The sequence below is a fragment of the Falco naumanni genome, chromosome 3, assembly GCF_017639655.2.
Source record: "Falco naumanni isolate bFalNau1 chromosome 3, bFalNau1.pat, whole genome shotgun sequence".
Taxonomy (NCBI): domain Eukaryota; kingdom Metazoa; phylum Chordata; class Aves; order Falconiformes; family Falconidae; genus Falco; species Falco naumanni.
Genome location: NC_054056.1, coordinates 83,044,775 through 83,065,548, shown reverse-complemented (window position 1 = coordinate 83,065,548; position 20,774 = coordinate 83,044,775). Strand labels below are relative to the sequence as shown.

Here is a 20,774-nt window from a genome sequence, read left to right as displayed (position 1 = left end):
AGAATGGTCTAATCAGTTAAAGTATTGCCAGAAAACTCTTGTTTGCCAATACTAGGAGGAGGCATCAACTTTTCCCCTTTCTTTCTTTTTGGAGAAAGGTGCATCTGAATGATAGTGACCCAGTGAACATTAGAGCATTAATCACCTCCCTTTGTCTCATCTATGCAAAGTAGGATTAGAGTTAAAATTATGACTGCTTAATCCCTTTGATTTTCTTTTGCTAAATAAATATTAATCTACAAATCAATCAGATCCTGTATTATAACACACACAATATACACTGTGAAAGGTTATGTAAATTACACTCAATTTTACAAGCATGCCATTAATGAAGAGCCCCCATACTTTCCCTTCTCACCCCCAAAATCCCTGTTAAATTTGGAAGTTCAAGTTAATAATCCTGTTAAATATAAAGCATAGCTATTGAATCCATATTCCTTTTTCCTTTAAATAAATTCACTGCATCAATCATTTTAGGAATTAATAAATCATATTTACTGTGTTTATTCATATGTCAATACTCCCAATCTGTAAAGCTTTCACCAGTTAATCTCTTTAACTCTGACCAAAGTTAGTTTGCATTAGGTGTTGTTCTAAACTCACATGGAACTAAATTAAATAAAAGAAGCTAGAAGATTAATACTAATTGTCTTCATGAAAAATCACACTGCCTGGATCTGTCACCTGTTCTCAAACACTATGAAAGAGATCATTTGCATTCACAGCTTTTAAGAAAAAAATACAGAAATGCAGGTTTTTGCTTCACATTTAATTTCACAAAAATGTAATATTAACGTAAGTAAGTATACTAAAAAAACTGTAATGATGTAAAATAGAGGAGTATAATCTTTTAAAGTGTGAATTACTACAAACTGGGATTTTGCTAGTCTCGATTTGTTCTCTGTGAGCACATTCTGAAGGTAAGACTGAATTTCAAAACTAACAAATAATGACCAGGGTGTCAAGATGGCTCTACAATATTCACCTAACCTCTTTGTTGTCTCAAAACTAACTGTGAAATAAACGTTGCTTTTTTTGTTTGCCTAATACTAAGTTGCTTGCATGCTAAAAATGCTGCAATTATCTTTCTAAAAGTTATCACAAGGCAGGTAGTCAAGCAAACATTCCAGTTCTCGGGGAGATACTACAACTCCAGATGACTTCAGAAAGGGTCTTGATGAAAACAAAAAATAAAGAACTGTGCTTCTGAGCATATTCACAAGAGTGCAAGACTCTTCCAATTATGTATCTGAGAAGAAATAAAAAAGCTGTGGGCATTGTAAATCATGTAAAACATTTAAATATTGCTCCGTATTAAAATCAGCCTGGTCAGTGAATATACAGGATGTTTTTTAAACAGTTTAGTTATTAATAAAGCATTTGTTTTTTCTAGAATATTATCATGGCAAATTTGTTTTGTATTGCCAAGATCAGCTGGACATTTTGTTTTTATTATGCATAGTGTTTTGCCATTTTTTTGCTCTGCAAGTTAATTTGACTGCTGTGCATAAGTGAAGTGAGCAATTCAGTAATTAACTTTTGTGTTTTAAAATGTATGAACTTTAATTAGATTTCATTATAAACAAACAAATGTCAACCATAATTATAAGTTCCTTGGTTTAACCACATATTATCCCTTTTCAAACAAACTTGATGTCAGACAAATTAAAATCAAGCAGCCAGCAATTTTGAGTTGAATTTTACATGATCTGCCAGTAACCTGATTACTTTAACTTCAATATCATTACAGGAAAAGTATTTCAGGAAAAATAATTACAAGAATTCCAACAGGAGACAAGCTTAATTGTATTGATTCAAAAGATGCATGTATATAGGAACCATGCTGAAGGAATAATGTTATCTTAAATCTACAGTTACTATTAAAATTATATTGTCTGGCATGAAAAAGGCAATTTGAGATTGGTGTCTGGAAAAACAGAGATACAAAACTCACTGAAATCATTATCTTTACACCATTATACTTTAAGCAACAAAATATCAATGTGGAACAACTTCAAGGCATGAAGGTTTGCAGGTTTATTTACTGACTGGTGTATCTATTAGTACCAGGAACAAGTGGAGCTGTCAGGACATAATGAAGGTAAATGATTAGTTAGCACAGAGACTGAGCTCTTCTTCAATACAATAAGAGTTAATTAAAGTTTACCACCAAACATCAACCAAAGCAGGATGTTGATCAGGTTTCAGCATTAAGTGCAAACAGACAATGGTTGGCAGCAATTAGTGCAGCTATCAAATGACATGCAATGATAATTATACATTTAAAACAGCTAAAGGGCTTGTGGAAGGGAGAGAAGAATCTCATCAGCTTCTTTGACTATGTAGAGTCAAAATGTAGGAAACAGTTATCAGATATTTCACTTCAATAAAGTAAATCAATAGAATTAAACAAACAAACAACGACAACAAAAAAAGGTTGTACAAGCACATTATCTGAAAGAGGACAATTCACTGTATATGAAATGGAAGAAATCTGCAGATGACTCCTAACAAAGATAAGTACTAGTTAGATTAAATAAATCACTTTGCTGCTGCCACTCACGCTGACACGCATAAACAGAGAAGTGTTTGGGGTTTAAAGGCTAGAGGCTGCAGCTTTATTACACGTTTCTATGCCAGACTCGAGGTTACCTGGTATCTTTAGTCCCTGTGGCCATGTTCATAGCACAAGAAGGCCCAGAAGGACCACGGGCCTGAAGCCCGTGACCACAAAAGGTAGTTTCACAGGCTAGCTGCAAGCCGGCTGCAAGGAAGCCTAGGCTTACCAGAGGCAATTACCTGGTATCTGAGCCACAGCCTAAGGCTCTGCCACACACACCCTGCTCTCCACCCCCTCCGATCAGCATACGCGCTCCTTCTGCCTGCTCCCAAACTTATGCCCAAGTTTTGGGAAAGGAAAAGGAAGAGAGGGCTTTCCTCCACGGGTGAACACCGTGCAACACATGGTAGCAGCACAGACACGCTAATAACCCAGAGCACAGCGAGGGCCAGCGCTGTCCTCCGCCACGCTCTGCTCCGTTTCGAAGGCCTTACGTAATGGTGGCAGCTACCAGATCAGCGATACAATGGAGCCGATACCAAACAATTTTCTTCTCAACCTTCCGTTAAATCCAAAAGGAAGATGATAAACTTGCAGCAGCACCTCTAACAGGAACACCAAACAAAGGAAAAACTGCCGTCAGCCCAGTGCTGGCAGTCTGCTGAACCCCCTCGGCACGGACCTGTGAAGTTAAAAATCTCCCAATTCTGCAATATCAAGCATGTGGGAAGTGCAGCAAAACAGGTAAATATCCCTTCCACAGGTAAATAGCCATTATTAACTGGTGTAGCCAGCCAGACAATTATCTACCCGTGTCTAGTATTTGGACAATTCCTCACTAACCACTCCACGCACTGGAGATGGAATAACTCACTCATGCTTACTCCTCTTGGGCTGGCATTGTGCAGGTAATGGGATTACCTGGTTAAACACCTACGTAGTGCCACAGCAGCTAAATAGGTCTGGCAAGTAGGATCTTCACCTCAAAGAAATCAAGATTTCTTCAGCATTTTTACAGACTGTAGTGGCAAAAGCACCCTGCTCTTCCTAGGTATGTAACAGGAAGCAAGATGAGGCTTACCAAAAGACAAGTAGCAGGTTTCCAAGAAAGCTAAGCTGTGACAAATTAAAACCTGATGATGAAAAGGGCAAAGGGGTTAGACAGTAGGACTCAGTGCTGCAGGATACCATTGAGATCATGAATCTACCCAGGTTAAAAAACAGAAGGGAAAGTGGCTGCCAAATGTATATATAGAGTAATAAAGGGGGGGAGCGGGGGGGGGGGGGGGGGGGGGGGGAACAAAAAAAGAAAGGAAAATCTGTAGGGGATATTAAACCTTGCTCTTCAGAGGTCTAAACAATTTGCATTTGCAATCATGGCAAGACAGGCATATACAGCAGGTTATCCTACATCTGCCTACTGTGATATTCTTCAGAAGCATCTTGTACAGACCAGTCAAAGGGAGAAAAGGCCAGCCACACTAGAGTCCCAGTTTGGCAATCAATATGTTCCTATTGCATGAATTATACCTCCTGAGTAAAGAAGTGTCTGCAGCAGGGAGACTACCCTTATCTTCTATTTGAACTTACCCCTGTCAAAAGATCATCAGCATCAGTTTATATTTAAATATGTTGTATTAATTTCCACTGTGTCAAACTCAGAAAACCTGCTTTTAAGACTGTGAAGACTGTATTTATTTTAAATGCACTTATTTTTTTCTAGAAGCAAACCCACGTACATATGCAAAATGCATTAAGATGAGTTTTATTATAATGTTGGCTACCAATTGTAATTTTTGTTGGAATGTGTGTACATTCACATTGCTAAAATTATTTTAATAAAATTCCTTACTGTTTTGCATAGCTCCTGGGCTGCAGCCTAGAGCAGTTCTACAGATATTTTTTTTTCTCTAACAAACCTCATTTTCCCAACTAATTCTGTTATGCTAGGGATTTGTGCACAGAGTTGGCTAATCCCAGTATTTCCCTAGAGCTGCATCTAAGCTATGGCCCACTCCCAGCACAAAAGTGTCTCCAAAAGCCCTTTCGCCCCCTTCAGCACTGATACACTCATTGGTCCTGACATTTTCACTTCAGCCATGACAAATGAGCTGATGGCTGTGATCAGATTGCACACGAGGACTGCTTTATCAAAGACTTATCATTAACTCTCATCACTGTCTTCCATTATGACTCCTTTGGTCAAATCTGCTGTGAAAATGCAAGTCAGTTTAAAAATATAACCTAAATGTAGCAACAAACAAACTTCATTAAAAAGTAGAAAAGAAAACCAGACTCAGACAGGATCAGAAAGAGACTAGCGTTAACTAAATGTTTCTCTGGGGATTTAAGTAACTGTACTCAACCTCTGCCCCAGTGCAAACATGGCAGTTGACCGTCTTCGAAAGGTCCCTTCCCCCATCACGGACTGCGAGCACTACTTTGCCTTTTTTAGAGAAACAAAAATAAAGCAGCAGCAATCAAATATGCCTAAAAACGGAGTCAAGCTTTTTTCTTTTTTTTCTTTTTGGTCTCTGAACTGCTTTGCATTTCTGTGTGCCTGCTTTTATCAAAATACGTTTCTCAAACTAATCCCTTAAAGAATATAAAATTTTCACTTGAATCGCAGCCACATAAACATACTGTTTTCTGACTCACATTAAAAACACCAACTTAAAGCACTGTCTGAAACGGAAATCTCTCAGTTCACTATGAATACCACAACCTTTCTGTCAAGTTAGAACGTAAGTTCCAGTTACATGGTTCTTGTTACATCTACAGGGTTTACAAAGTATATATTTGTCGTAACCTCTTCTAGCAATTCATCTGAGAATACACATCTAGCAGAGTCAACTGTAACACAACAGATCTTGGGAATGGAGGTCATGCTTTGAGATAAAGTGCTATTCACTTTTGGACCATGCAAGAAGCTCTTTATTCCTGTTCTTATTGGCATCAGTTCCCCCTTACCAGAGCAAGAACAAAGCCAAGTGCTCGTGTGAGGTTTATGAATAAATCAGAGGTGAGCCACTTTAAGTGCTGCCCATGATTTCCTTGTTGACAGTGAGCACTTAAACAGGCTTCTATGACCAGCAACTCCTGGCAAACCTTAATGGCTCCTAATCTGTACCCTGCCTCATTTCAGGAAAGAAATGACCCACCCCAATTTTTCTCAAGTCTTCACCTTTTGGGCAACTACTGTCCCACCTTTTTAGAATTTCATGTTCAGGGACTGTCCTGTTTCAGTGCCAAGTTTTCACAGAACACACAACATAAAAATCACCATTTTCTTCCTAGAAAACAAATGACAGCTAATAAAATATTATTACGCTGTGCAGCTAAGTAATTCCCAGACAAACCATTACACAATTCAGCATTTGTTTAAATTTCATAGATTTTTAAATGAACCTAAAAGATTTCTAATATATTTGCCTCCAATTATTAAAATCATGTTAAAAATATGCTGAGAGCAGATTCAACCCTTCTGTACAGCTACAACTGAAACCAGTAATGTTTAAAAATCACTGCTGTTGTATGTATTTAAAAAAATTCAAGCAGCCTCAAAATCTATTTTTAAATAGTGATAACATTGAAAAACAAACTGATATCAACAGCAGACTCAGTGGTGGGCCAAACAGCTCTGGTCCAGAAACACTAACATCCAGTTGTGGCAAGACACTAAGTGTTTCAGTACAAATGTCTTTGACACACAAAACCACTGAGAGACCTGCGCTGTTCAACATGAAAGCAGCAGCCTTCATGGAGAATACGTTTCAACGTGGAATTAAATCCCGCATTTTTAAGGTCTCCCCCCAACCCCCTTTTTGCACATGTCACAATCTCCAGATGGCTGAATTGACTCTAGTGGCTGAGTTAGTGTCAGGCTCCCAGCTCCTACTATGTTTAAAGACTAACATTTTTTTACACCATTGTTTCTTGCTGCCTTTCCACTCACTCGGGAAAAAAAAAAAGTTGTGACCACACCGCCCTGCCCTGTGACTTCAGCAGGCGGCTCTGGCTGCAGGGCCGGGGCCAGCTGGCCGCTGCCTGGCAGGGCTGACCTGCCGCTGCTTGAGCTGCGGCGGGTGTCTCAGTACATGATACTCTTCTTTGCAAGGGCCTGATCCAAACCCAGCAAAATCGATGAGGTGGCATTGGACTTCGGAAGAGGCCCTCAGCCATAATTAGAAGCTGCAGCACAGCTGGGGAAAACACCCATCAAAGGAGAGAGAAATCCACAGGCCAGACCAGTTGGGACTTAAAACTCAAGTGATGCTTTTCACTGGAGCTCACTGGAGGACGACTCAGTGAGAAATCACGTTTTGCCTCCCTACAGCAATCAGTTGCTCCTGCTGGAAGAAGTCCTGAAGCACACTGCTGTGCTGCAGCAGAGAGGCTCGTGGTTGTTTGTGCATGGGGTGACCCTTCCCAACCCAGAGATGGCTGCACCACGATAGCAAAGACAGTAATTTTTTTTGGCGAGCAGTTCATAAAACTCAGAGGAACTGAGGGACTGAGAGATTACATTTGCCATATAGCTAAATAATTTATTTTGGAAATCTTACATTTTCTTTAATTTAAACCCTCAGCACTGTAAACAAAATCAGTAACCGTACTTCAGTACAGAAAAATATAAAAAGACCAGGGTGCAACCTGCAGGAATAAGTTTTCTGTTTAAGCAGTTACTTTTCACTCAGAACCTTCATTTCTGAAGTGGGGAAGGCACTAAACAAGGAGAAACTCTTATTTGAAGAGGCACAGCCATGGTTTCTCACACAGAAAAAACACCTGCATTTGAAACCGTCATATAACACTTGGCAAATCCAAGGATTTCCCCACCACCACCTCTCCTTGTAGAAGCTCTGGCCTTCTGAATACCAAAAATCAAATGATCCTCCCCAATGGAGGAGAAGGAAGAAAGGTTCTTTCCCTTCCCCAGGTGAAGGCAAAGAGGCAAGTTGTGGTTTTGTTATTCTTCAAAAAGAGATTATTCTTGTCTGTTACACTACTGTCTTCTGGAAAAGGTGTGGAAATAACTGGTATTACTCCAGGTTTCCAACACTGCCCCAAACACTGGAGCACTACCAGTGACAGCTGCCTTGTCATCTCAGATTAGGTGAATTTATAAGGCAGCCTTGGTGTCAAAACAAGGAGGAGCGAGCCTTCAGCCACTGCCACTCCCAGGCCCTCAGCTCTGCTATTACCTGGTGAAAGGCACCGAACTGACCTCCTCTGGAACACCTCTTTCTTACAGACCCTCCGGTGCCTTCTGCACTAAGCATATAATCCTTACAAATGGAAATGGCAGAAGAGGAGATGAAACCTTTTCAATCTGGTTTTATGGGATTATTGTCAAATGGTCACTAAAGGCCTGATTCTTACTCTGCTAGTATCAAAACTGCACCTTTTGCCAATATTACAGCCATATTACTCCTCCGAATTCAGAAGAGTTATTGTTAATTTAATTTGGGATGAATGGGAAGAATCCCATTCTTTTTGGTTTATGTGTCCTGGGCTTACATCAACACAGGTCTTTCATAAGGATTTCTTTGTTTCAGAAGCAGAGTGTTTATCTATATTTAAATAGTTCTAGATGTACATCTAGTATTCGTATCACTTGTTCTGCAGACACTGCTGCAGCCTATATGGTAAACATTTGTTTTCAGAGTCACCATGGTCTATCATGTACATGCAGCCTTTGGTTTGTGAACTATTGACCTGAAGGACTGTAACACCTCCTTAGAAGCTGGTACAGCCTATCAGGTCCCTGTGAGTGCTGAAAGTCTGCTAGATTTGTCTATAAAGAGATCTCAGTTTCTGGGCATCTTGAAAATTGTTCTCAAAAGTACCAAAATCAAATAAAATATAATATGGACAAATTACCTTCTAAAGCTCTTTTTTTTTTTTCCCCATTGAAACCTGATGCTGAGTAATGTGAACATATAAAAGAGTGCCTTAATCTAGAAAACTTTTATTTTGATCATATAACTTAGTTAAACTGTTCCTCAGAATATTTTGTTTAAAGCAGAAAAAGTCATTCCTCCATTAGACTGCCATATTTCAGTCTGGTGCAAACTTTTCTGGCTTAGTTTGGAACTCAGTGAGAGCTGCAGTAATAATGAAAATACAGATAAAAACATGCTATAGAGTGACTATTAAAAAAGAAATAGAGTAATACGTATTAAAGGCTAAACCTGCTGCCCTTATTTATGTAAAACAAGTTTATCTCTACAAGTCTACTGAACTCCACTATCAACAAATGTTTTTAATACCCCTTTCAAAAACAACAACAAAACTCAACAACAACCAAAAGGAACCTGCTAGGTTTGGTTTACCTACTAGGTAAAACAACCCATACATGTCTTTTAGTTTCTTCTATCTGTGCATCTGTTCACATGAACACATTCTGTGTTACATCTCACTCTAAAATCTTGAATCCCAGTATCTCAGTGTGTTGGGTTTCTGCCCATTCAGTAAGAATGCAGACATCACAGAAGTTATTATTAACCCATGTGTTATCCAGTTCTACAGTGGCTGGAACTTTGCCAGAGACAACACATGGTGCTTGGTTAACAATATTTTAAAATATAAATGAATTTATTTTTTAAATTAACACATTTTTCTTATGGAAATACTCTAATAAGCTGTTCCCAGAATGAAAGAATATCCTCTAAACATGTTCCTTTAAAAGAAGTTTTAAGGCATTTCATAAAGTTAGCAATAAAACATTCTCAAATCCCACAGAAGGTCTTTAGCTTCATCTTGAAAGATACAATTTTTGTGCCTTTATTCTTACCAAGCACTTTCTGCATTTACAGTTTTACTTTATTTATCCATAAATAACCCTAATTTCTTAGGGGCATCTCTAACTGTTTAAATATTATCGGATCAAGCCCAACACTGAACTAACAAGCATTTACAAATAAATGTTCTGCAAACTAAAAAAAAAAAAAAAAAAAAAAAAAAAAAATCCCCCAAGCAAGTTAATATTTAGTCCAGCTACCAACAGTTTTCCACAGTAGCTCTAAATTGGTAATTAGGCTGACCTGGAAAAAAAAAAAAAGAGCCTATTTAATATGCATACATACAAATAATTATTCACACTGCATTTGATTTACATACATACAAAAGAACCACTTCCCACTTTCAAAAGTGGCTCAACACTTATGGTATTTTAACTGCCCTAATTACTGTTGAGAGAACATAATTAGAAGCACTGATCACATTGTCAACAGCTAACCAGTTGCAGCCCTGTCTGGGGGCCTGATCCTGCTCCGGTTGAAGTCAGCGGGGGTCTAGCACTGACTGCAGGAGGAGACCAGGGCCCTTGAATCTACTGGAATCCAAATGTTTTAAACAACCTGAGTACGCTGATGCAGTCACGCCAAAAACCCCGCTCCTTATGCACAGGTATCAATTTCTATTTCGGTAAGCTTTCTCTATTTTCAAAGCCGAACGAAGAGAGTAATTTTTTCTCCAGAAAGGCTCCTGTGCCACTGAAACAGCACTGAGTCAGAATTCATAACTTTTTCCAAAAGAGAAATAGTTTAATAATTAAAACAGATATTGACTAAACCCTGCTTCCTTGAATACTAAACTTTATTATGCATTGATGCATAATTTCCATTGGCAACTTTTAAAATAACTCCTTCCCTCCCTGCTGTCCCCCCTCCTCCCTCTTTCTTTCCCTCAAGCAAAGTGCTGGGAATCCTCGATACCCAATAGTCAATATTTGGTTTGCCTGTCATGTTCCTGGAGCTCCCCTCCATACGAACCTGTGTTTCTCATCCTTTCGCTGCACTACTCTCGTACATATCGCTTCACATGATGATGGAAACTCGGGGCATCTTAGCAAGTTGCTAAAATCTGAGCTTCTGCTTGTTTTCTCAGGTCTTGGACAAACATAACTTTAGGGAGAGCTGAACATAGGCATAAGGAAAGAGGAGCCTGCATTTTCATCTTCCTTTCATCTCAGTCATTCAGTCAACCATTCAGTGCCCTATTCAACAGAGCTTTTCATTATGCAAAAAAATGCTAATCCTTTTCCGATGCTTTCACACTTGTATAAACCCCCATTCCTTCGACTGAAAAGCAATTATATCAGTTTACCTTTCTGTCAAAAACAGGATTAATATTCCAACACCAGAATCTCCTTTATTTTCCTATCTTTTGCTTTAGGAAACTAGAGATTATTAGTGGAGGTATTCCTTAGAGCAAGAATACATTATTTAAAATATGATTATTTTAGCCAAAGCAAGAGGGGGGAGGGAGAGAAAAAACTTCAGTTGCTGCGGAAACTCTTTTCAGTGACAGAACTGACCTTCCCTTTGCAGAGGCCTGAATAGAATGAGCCTCACTCTGGTCTATTAATCAGAAACAAATTATGAAAGAATGTGGCTGGACTGGTTGACACTATCCTGTCTTGGGAGACTCAGTAACAGCCTAGTAACAATGTCCTCTTCATGGGTAATGAACAGCCATGACAAATGGGGCAGAGAAACTATTTATTTGCATATGCAAATTCTCACACAAGGGAAACATGTACAAACAAGTGTCATTGTAAGGTGGATTAGGCAAACAACGCTTTCTTTTTAGGACATTCTGCAGCCCAGAACATTAGTCAGCACAATTAAACCAGTCTCCATGGAGACTAATGAAATTTCACCATGGTATGAGTTAAATTAGATAGCTAGTTATGTGTTTTCACAATCCAACTTGAAATCCATTATTGTTTCAGAACAATACAGCAATTGTGCCTGGCTGATCTTTGCCAGCTCAACAAGCTCCTAAGTTGACAATTTGCATATGTTAATATAATTAAGCACTAATTACATGAAACTTGTACATATTCACATGCACTTTCCCTGGGCGCTTCTCGATTTGAACCTTGGCCAAGTCTTTAACCCTTTGAATGAATTTGGAGCAGCAAAGCTCTGCCTTCTGGGTACAGCCCCAAGGCAGATGCAGAAAAGCTCTTCATTTATAAACTCAAAGCTTAACCTGGCTTCTCATATTTCGAACAACAAGGCTAGAAAACATTTTTGTGTGTGTTGGGGTAGGAGAAAGCCCCGGGGGGGGGTGTGGGGATGTGGGGGTGTGTGTGGAGCTGGATTAGAAGTCCTTTAGAGTCTCAGCTCTGGTACCCCTTTTGCATATGAAAATACAAATATTTACCCACATAACAGGTTACAAACACATGTATTGCCATTGTCACAGGTTCTTCAAGACCCAAATTGTCAAAAGCTAGACTGGGTTTTACAACAGTGCTCTCAGAGCCACAAAAATGAGAAAGAGAAAAGGAAAAAAAGAGCAAGCAGTAACTAATGAGCTTTACATAAATATATGCAGAGGCAATTAAGCAGTGTTAATTACTATGACAGCAGTTAATTGAATATAATTAGATATTTTAAGCTACTGACTAAGGCATAGTTAAGATTAATTTTATTGAGATTAATTGTAAATAAGAATAGATTAACTGTGTGTTTTGACAGGCATAAAAAGTAGTTCTGCAAATTAACTAGGAGAGCAGAAACTAGCACAAAAATCATATATTATTTTAATGTCACACCTCAGAATCATCTGCTCAATAAACATGACTTTTCAAACCCAAACAGACAGGAATCTTGAAGAAAAACAAACAGCTTGCAGAGATTAAAGAGCCTTTTGTCCTTTTTCATGTGCATTTCTTTTAGCAGACTAAATTAAGCGAGTCTGGTGTACGTTTTTAGGAAGGAACATTTCACACTGAATGGAAAAAATGTTCTATCACATATGAAATTCATGCAGCTGTGCGGAACTTGGTCCAGATGGTCTAAGACTATAAAACAACACTAAATGATAGACAGTAGGGCCTTCCCAAGATTATGTGATAAAGTCACAACCTCGTATTTTGACCTAAATTTTCTGTCATGTATTGTTTCCTTCCAGATCAGATAGCTCCATTTTAATTTTTAACTGATCCTGAATATTCAATGGAAACTCTTAATAAACATTGGTGATAAGCATCTGAGCAGATATCATAAAATATTTACAAAACACCCGTTAGCTTCATTAAAACAATGCTGAATCCAAAGTACAGAAAACAGTGCCCTGGCTCGCCCCACAATACTGAACTGTTCACACCACTTAGCTTAAATAGGTAAAAACGCCTGGTTTTAAATACAGTTCAGAGAAAACCCGAAACACATTCTACCAGCAGATTAATTCATGCATGCTGTTTAAGAAAATTAACAACAAGGCTGAAGAATGCTGAACAAATCACTAATAAGAAAGGAGCTTCAATTGATTTTGAAATAAATCAATAGGTGATTAACACAATATTTTTAAAGCAGTAGAATGTATATATGTTATATAAACATATATATTATATTTTCAATACCTTTTTTAGCTCTTAATCGAACAAGGGCTTTACAACAGTGAGCATGTCCCTATACTGACTATCAACTTCTTTGGAATGCCTTTAGTCTTTTATAACGAAAATCCAAAAACGGTCTGTGAAACAAGGCTACGACAAGCCATTCTGCAGTGAAAGATTTTAAATCATCCAGCCTCTTCTAATAGACTTGAGACTTATTGAGGTAGAAACCATAAAAAATGAAGAAGGGAAATTTAATCCCTGAAATATTGATTTGCACATTAATATCATATAGGCAGAGGGCAATTTGGCTTCATGGAAATGACACATTGTCGACCCTTGGTGAAGTCAGAGCCAATCTAACTGCTGAACATGTCTGAATCTCAAGAGTTATTAAGGGCTTCCCTTCTTGCCTTTATGACTTTTCTTCAGCCTATCAATGCAATCTTAAATGTATTATCTTTAAGAAATAATTGTAAAACCTCAGGGGTTTTCCAGTTAATGGAAGGGAGGCTAAACCACATCAGATTCTGAAATGCAACATTAAACCCTTGCAATCAACAAAACCACCTCAATTCTCATCCATCCAGTGCAGGATCTAATATTGTTATTAGAGATAATCAAATTTCATTGTGTAAATTTAGGCTTATGGTCAGAATGGAAGCAGTAAATTCTGCAATATTAAACAGTGATTTTTCTCGGCCCCCTTTATGTGTTATCTGCTGGTGCACCATCTTCACAAATAAACCTAAACTATTCAAAAATCGAGGAACACAACTGTCTCCCTGTTCTGAAAGATGCATGCAATGCCATTTATCATCTCCACAGCTTTCCTTTAGTTTTAACTTGATCTAGCGGATAAGTTTCATTTTATAGAATAATAAAGCAGTATCACTGCATAAACCAAACAGCAGGTACTATTACTGTGACTTACACAGATGGTTTACCTGACCTTTCTTTGTTCCTTGGGTAGGTTTCACTTTTGCAGATTTACGACTTTTCCCTCTATATTTCATTGACCCTCTATGTTCATTATCATAAAAATGAAAACTATTGAATACATGTTTATGTTGACAAAGTCCAAAAAGACCACGACTAAAGGATAAAGAGATGCTACAATGCACTGTGAGGATCTCTAGATCATACACTATAAATATTCAAGCACAGATAGCACGAATAACTGAATAATCCTGGTGAGCCCCAGCTCTGGAGCCAGGTGCAAGAGGTTAAAACAGCTGGCTAGCCATCTTTTATTTTGTGTGCCTTCCTACCGGCTGAAACCGCAAACGCTGAAAACTAGCAGATATTCCCTCAAGGTTGATTGGGTTTTTTTGGTTTGGTTTTTTTTTTTTTTTTTTCATTTCAACCAGTTTAGTAGGATCCCCCAGTCGAGAAAAGAGAGAAACTCCTTAAATACAGTCAGTTGAATAGGAAGTGGAGCAATGATGATTAAGGCTCTTCCCACACACACACACCCAAACCTTCAACCCCCCGTTTATTTCCATAATCTTTGTGCACCTTCCCATCCAAATGTTTGTACTCCTTATTTCAAAGAAAAACACTCCGGATCGTTCTGTCAGTTTTGCCAGTAAATATAAAGTAAAACAAGTGTTGATGGCACTGAGAGTGTTACATACCCAGTCTGTGTTTTTGCATTGCTCTCAATGGAAGCGATCGATGCCCATGTCACAGTCGCGTCCCAATCGCAGCCAAGTCTCTGCCTCAATCTAACCAACAACAGGCAGGGCTGCAAAGGCTTCTCACTACCTCTTCCATCCATCCACCACCAAACTAAAAATATAATGCTACATATGATCTTTTTAAACACTCCACCACCGCTCCTAAGGATCGAGCCACTGCAAATCCAGGGGAAACACAATTGGAAAAAAAAAAATACACCATCAAAGAAAACACCCTCAGAGCAACCACCCCAAAAGCACCCAAGCCCTTTCTTTCCACTCTCTTTCCTGCTCTCCTCCTGCCAACTACATAATCCTTGATTAAAAACGGAACGAGGCTAATAAAAAGAAAATTTAAAAAAAAAAAAAAAAAAAAAAAAAGGAGGACGGAATGGAGCCGAGGAAATGCAACTGTCAGAAAACGGGATGGTCAGACTTCCTGAGTGAACCTGCCTGTGTCTGGCTTAATGTAAATCCACCATCTTCAGCCTGGCAAGTTGTCTTTTGGTTGGTTTGTGGTTTTTTTTTTTTTTTTTTTTTTTTTTTTTTTTTGGTGGGGAGGGGGGTTTTATGTTTGCGATCTCTGCCTTGGTACCTAAGGAGGAAGAGGAGGAGGAGGGTGTGTTATTGTATGGTGGCTAAAGCCTCCTCGGGACGGCGCTGAGGTGAAACAGGCTGAACCCGACTGATGTGGCTCCTCTCTCGGTTGGACCCAGTGCCCTAAGCAGCCGATGAGAGACCCCCGGCCGCCCGGCTCGCAGGTAACAAAAGAAATACCAACCCGTGCATTTTCTGCTGCCTCTACGGGGGAGTCACAAGGGGGGGGGGGGGGGGGGGCGGGGGGGGGGGGGGAGGGGGGGGGGAAGATGCAGGAGGGGGAGGGAGGTGAAGGGGAACCGCCGTAAGTTGGCATCGGATGGGGTGAAAGTTTATTAGCATTTTTGCAGGAAATTTCATGTAAGGCAAGAGGGGGAAGCAGGGACGCGTCTGCCATTAGCCGCCGTGATGAGAAGGGATGCACTTGATTCTGGCACGAGCAGTTAGAGCAGGAACCAAACTGCCTTCTCGCTGTTTATGAGCTTGTTTTGTTTTGTTTTTGTTTTTTTGTTGTGGTTTTTTTTTTTGCTTGTTTTGGTTGGGGTTTTTTGTGGGTTTCTTTCTTTAAACACCTTAGTCCTCGGTTTAAAAAAAACATAATAGACGTCTGTCCCGCAAAACAACTCCCCCGCCCCCCTTGAAAAATCTCAGAAAGGCTGCGCTGAAAGCAGCCTCCTATGCTGCCCGCTACGGCACGGCACGGCACGGTGAGGATGCTGGGGGCTCCGCCGGCGCCCGGCCGGCAGCCGCCCACAGGCAGCTGCAGCCGCGTATCCCCGCTGGCGGGGCCGCGCCGCACCGCGCCGGGCTGTGCCGCGCCGCCTCCCCGCGCCGCGCCGGGCTGTGCCGCGCGGCGCCGGGCTGGGCTGTGCCGCGCCGGGCTGGGCTGTGCCGCGCCGTGCCGCGCCGTGCCGCGCCGTGCCGCGCCGTGCCGTGCCGGGCCGCCTCCCCGCGCCGCGCGGCGAAACTGACAGAGAGGCAGGGCACGCTCCTAACGGGCTCCTCTTCCTCCTGCTGCCAGAGACGGCAGCCAGCAGAGCGATCCCCTGCGCGCACACACACACACAAACACGCACACACACCCGCACAGCCTCCCCTGCCTCTGCTCCTGAGAAACCTACCTGCACAATAAAAAAAAAAAAAAAAAAAAAAGGGGGGGGGAGAGGGGAAAAGCACCCCACACCTTCTCCTGTACACACGCACGCAGTCAGGGTCCCCATCGCCCTGCTGGCTTCCCCCCCCCCCCCCCCCCCGCCCGAAAGCGAAAGTTTGGGAGGGCCGAGGGGGGTGGAGATGGGGAGGAGAGGGAAGGAGGGTGGGAGAGCGGAATGCGCCTTCAAAAAGCACCTCAAAGTTTTGGGGGGCACCGAGCTGCGAAACAAGAGTGCGAGCTCTGAAGGGGCTGGCAAGCGATGACTTCTGACAGCCGTAACGTCTTTCCTAAACTGACAGTATTCCCCCACTCCCCGAACTCCCTACAAAAAAAAAGCGAAATAAAAAGTGGGGGGCACCCCCCGAACCTCTTCTGCAAACTGAGCAGGGTCCTCCACTTAATCCGAAAGTTACAGCCCGAAAGAGAAAAAAACCCCAAACCTACAGCCCCAAAGCAAAACAAAAAAAATATATACACAAAATGTAATCGCCGGAATGAAAGAGAAAGGGAGAGAGAGAAAGAAAGAAGGGAGAGAGAAAAAGCAGCCCCTCCTTCCCAAACCAGAGTAAATACTGTACCTAAAAATGGGGAAACAGGCAGAAAAAGGGGGGAGAGAGAGAGGGGAGAGGTACACGGGATCTGGGGATGTGAGTGTGTGTGTGTATGTGAGAGAGAGAGAAAGAGGCACAGAGAGAGGGAGAGAGAGAGGGAGAGCGAGAGCGAAATATCAAAGATTGTGCAAGATCAGCCTGGAAAGATAATCGATACTCGACCTAAATTTAACACAAACTACTCAATAAAAGTTAAAGAAAAAACTTACTTTCCATTTCCCCTCGCAGTTCCTACTGGATCTTCGCCTCTTTTTTTTGTTTTGCTTTATTTACTTAACAGCTGATCACATCCAAGTAAACGAGAGAAGGTTCATTAAAAAAATAATAAAAAAAAAATAATCCTCCAACTTTATTGGGTGAAAATAAAAATGATTGAGCAAGAAGTGGGGGGCATGGAGCGGTCCTTTGGGGTCCGGGAGTTGTTAAAGCATGTGCCGACCGCGGTCTCGCTGTTTGGTTGTGAAGGGGTTGGGAAAAGGAGGAAAGGAAATGAAAATCCGATATGTCTTTATTCTGCTAATTATTATCGTTTTAGCCCTGTTTAAAAAAATGGCTGATTAAGTTGAGTGCGCATGTCTTTGTGTGTCTATTCCCGATATGCACTCTGGGAATGAGAGAGAGAGAGAGAGGAGAGGGAGAGAGAGGAGAGAGAGCGAGAGAGGGAGAGAGAGGGAGAGGGAGAGGAGAGGGAAGAGGAGAGGGAGAGGTGTAATTAGTGAGGTGATCAACATTCTCCGGGCTGCAAATGACGCGCAGCCCCGGAGCCGGGGAAGCCGGAGCTGCCGCGGCTGCCGGGGGCTCGCCGGGGCTGCGGGAGCCACAGAGCCAGCCCAGAGAAGAAGGGGCAGCAGAAAGGAGCTCATGGATACAAACACAAGTCTGCAAACTTCATTAGTAACACAGACACACACGCACAGGCACACAAAGTAGATGGCTAGGGAAAATTAAAAAACAAAAAAAGGGGGGGGGGGTGTGAAGACAGACTTGCTTTTTTAACTGTTCAGGAACTTAAAAGAAACGGGTCTACATTAATTATTCCATCAGGGGGAAATTTCTGTCTGTCAGTCTGTCTTTCTCTTCCCTTTTCTCCCTTTTAAGGGGATTTAATGAAAAATATATGTTTGCACTGGGGTAATGAATGTATGACAACTCTGAAAGGAAAGATAATATATCTAAGATAGGGAATAATTGCCCATGCAGAGATAAAGATGGATTTATTTACACACATACACATGCACATGCACACATGCGTGCACTCACTTCCTACATCATATTTACACATATGCACATACACTCCACATACACACAGTTACACCAAACATAACACGCTTTATTTGGTGGCCGCCATGTAATTGCTTGGAGATAGCAACAAAGTAAAAAGCAAAGCCTTCCAGAATATACAATATCAACTGTAAACAGCCTTATCAAAATCAAGTAAATATCAGCCCAGGGAAAGAGAGTCTTTGCATACAAGACAGGTTTCATGCATATACATGCATTGTCTTCCCCTTTCCTTATGAGTATTGATACTTTATTAATATTTTATCTACTATATTTTACCAGACACCTTTCATTCTTGGGGGGGGGGAGGCAGGGAGGGGTGGATTATTATGATGAAAACTAGGGTAGAATGTACAGATGTCATTATAAATGGGAATCTTCTACAAATATTTTCCTGTGTGGGGTTTAAGAAGATTGCTTCTCATTTGAAAATCTAATTATCTTAACCTAATACTGCAGATGTGAATATGACTGACACTTTCATTAAAAGATAATTAACTAAAACTCGGAATAGACATACTTTAAAATACCCCCTACTGAAGATAAAAACATGACTATTCAAAGAGCATCCGAATACACCGCAGGAACACGTGCAGATTTTTGATAATGCTATTCCAGAAATGGGTATACCAGAAATGGTCACTAAGTCACAGTTACATGCAAGAGATATTTACAGTACCAAGGACTCCGTGCAGGTGAACCATAACCTTAGAGCTGGCATGCCTTTGAAGTTCATGATTCCTGCGATACACATCAAAACCTTGTCTTAGGCCTTAAACACCAAAAAACAGCAGGAAGGTTTTATCACAACCTTCCATTAAAAGTGCACGCACACAACAACAACAAACTAGCAAAAACCTGGATGGTAGAAATATACACCTCTCTGGGCCTTAAACCACCTACTCCAGCAGAACATTTTGCAAATACTGGAACTAACACTAACAGGAAAATCCCCACCTGATGATGAATTAAGGTTGCCCTTAAGGAAGCACAGGCCAGTGTCAGGGAACAGTGTCTAAAAGCAGATGTTTAAGGCCAGAGTGAAGGTCCTGATAGTTTGGGGTTTGTTTTGGGTTTTTTTTTTTTGTTTGTTTGTTTGTTTAGGTGTTGGGTTTTTTGTTTTTTTTTGGGGGGGGTGGGGGTGGGGTGGGGGAGAGGGAAGAAAAGGTCTTTGGGAAGGAGAGAGAGGGGGAAAAAGAAGGTAAATAAAAAAATTGCCAACCTGAAAGTACAGCTATTCCAAAAATCGGAGCCTGCCAATAAAGCGGGAAAGGAACCTTACCCCAGTCCAGAGGAACCTTACTTCAAACTTCAGGGAAAATCTCCAAGACTCGAACTTAAGGAGAAGTCAGGGGGCACTTGAGGGTTCGTAAGAGCAACTTTATTCCTTTTTCAAACCTCACCTAAGTATTACACCAACTGATCAATGAAAAAATAAAAAAGTGAGCAATGTATGCAGATTTCCACAGGCACTGCACCCTGTGAATGAAGGTAATAAGGAAACTAGTGATATTCTGCATCGTTGTTTACCAGGTGGAAAAAGAAATGCAAACAAAGAGTGAAAATGAAATCTCTGAAACCAGCTTACAGTTATCAGATTGAGGGGTATGATGGAAAGAGGGCTTTTAGGCTTAAATTGTGGACGAAACGGGAGTCTCAGAAGGATGCATTGTCCATTCAAGTGCACGCCTGAAGGATGGTAACACATTTCCAAAGACTGAAGACAATTAAATACAATGTGATGAAGAAACACCTCAGAACAATACATCTATTTCAAATTCAAGTGAAGAAACACGTATGCTTAATGTCATAGAAGAATAAGGAAACGAAAACAATTTCAAGTCAGTCGTGTCCCCCCTCTTCCCCCCCCCCCCCCCCCCCCCCCCCCCCCCCGCCTTTATTCCTGGTGCTTTTTTCCTGGTGAAACATCAATATCATTAGTGTCATTAATGTCAAAACACCAATCGTCAGAACAGTCAAGTCATTCTTTTTTGGCTGTAGATTTTTTCCCTTTCTTCTTGGAGGGGGATATAGGTTTATGGTGTTCTTGAGTTACAGCTAAAGGAACAAAGGGGCGGGGGGGGGGGGGGATAGAGGCAGGAACTGCGAGAGGAGAGTCCACATTTTTTCAGGGTTTCTTCTGCCACTGTTTACTGTCCTTCCTAACGTTTTAAATCGCCTCTCTCTTTCTCTCTCTTTCTCTCTCCCTCAAAATAGTAGCTATCTGGGAGGGGGTCTGCGTGTAGGGGGAAAAAAGGCACTACGGGATGTTAACAGTTTAGAAGAAACCCGGGGATCGCCACGTAGCTAGGAAAAATCGAAGAAGGTTAATTCCGGGAGGCAGCAGCAGCAGGTTTGTGGGATGTGATAAGAGTGGAGCGCGGCGCGGGCTGGGGGAGGCAGGCGAGGAGGACCCGGGGCCGGGCGGCGCGGCTGCGGCTGCGGTGCGGCTGCGGTGCGAGCCGGCGGGCGGCGGGCGGGCTCCCCAGCGGCGCGGCCCGGCCCGGCCCGGCCCGGCTCCCGCTCCCCTCTCTCCTCC

At 41.4% G+C, this 20,774-nt stretch overlaps 1 protein-coding gene across 1 annotated transcript in view; it reads right to left on the bottom strand.

Annotated features, from left to right (window-relative positions):
* ZFHX4 (zinc finger homeobox 4) overlaps nt 1-17,542 on the bottom strand; it is a 150,440-nt gene extending 132,898 nt beyond the window's left edge. Inside the window, exon 1 of the mRNA XM_040588021.1 lies at nt 17,164-17,542. The gene's annotated coding sequence lies outside the window, so the exon portion shown is untranslated. The remainder of the gene's footprint in view (nt 1-17,163) is intronic.
* Between the last annotated feature and the right edge of the window lie 3,232 nt (nt 17,543-20,774).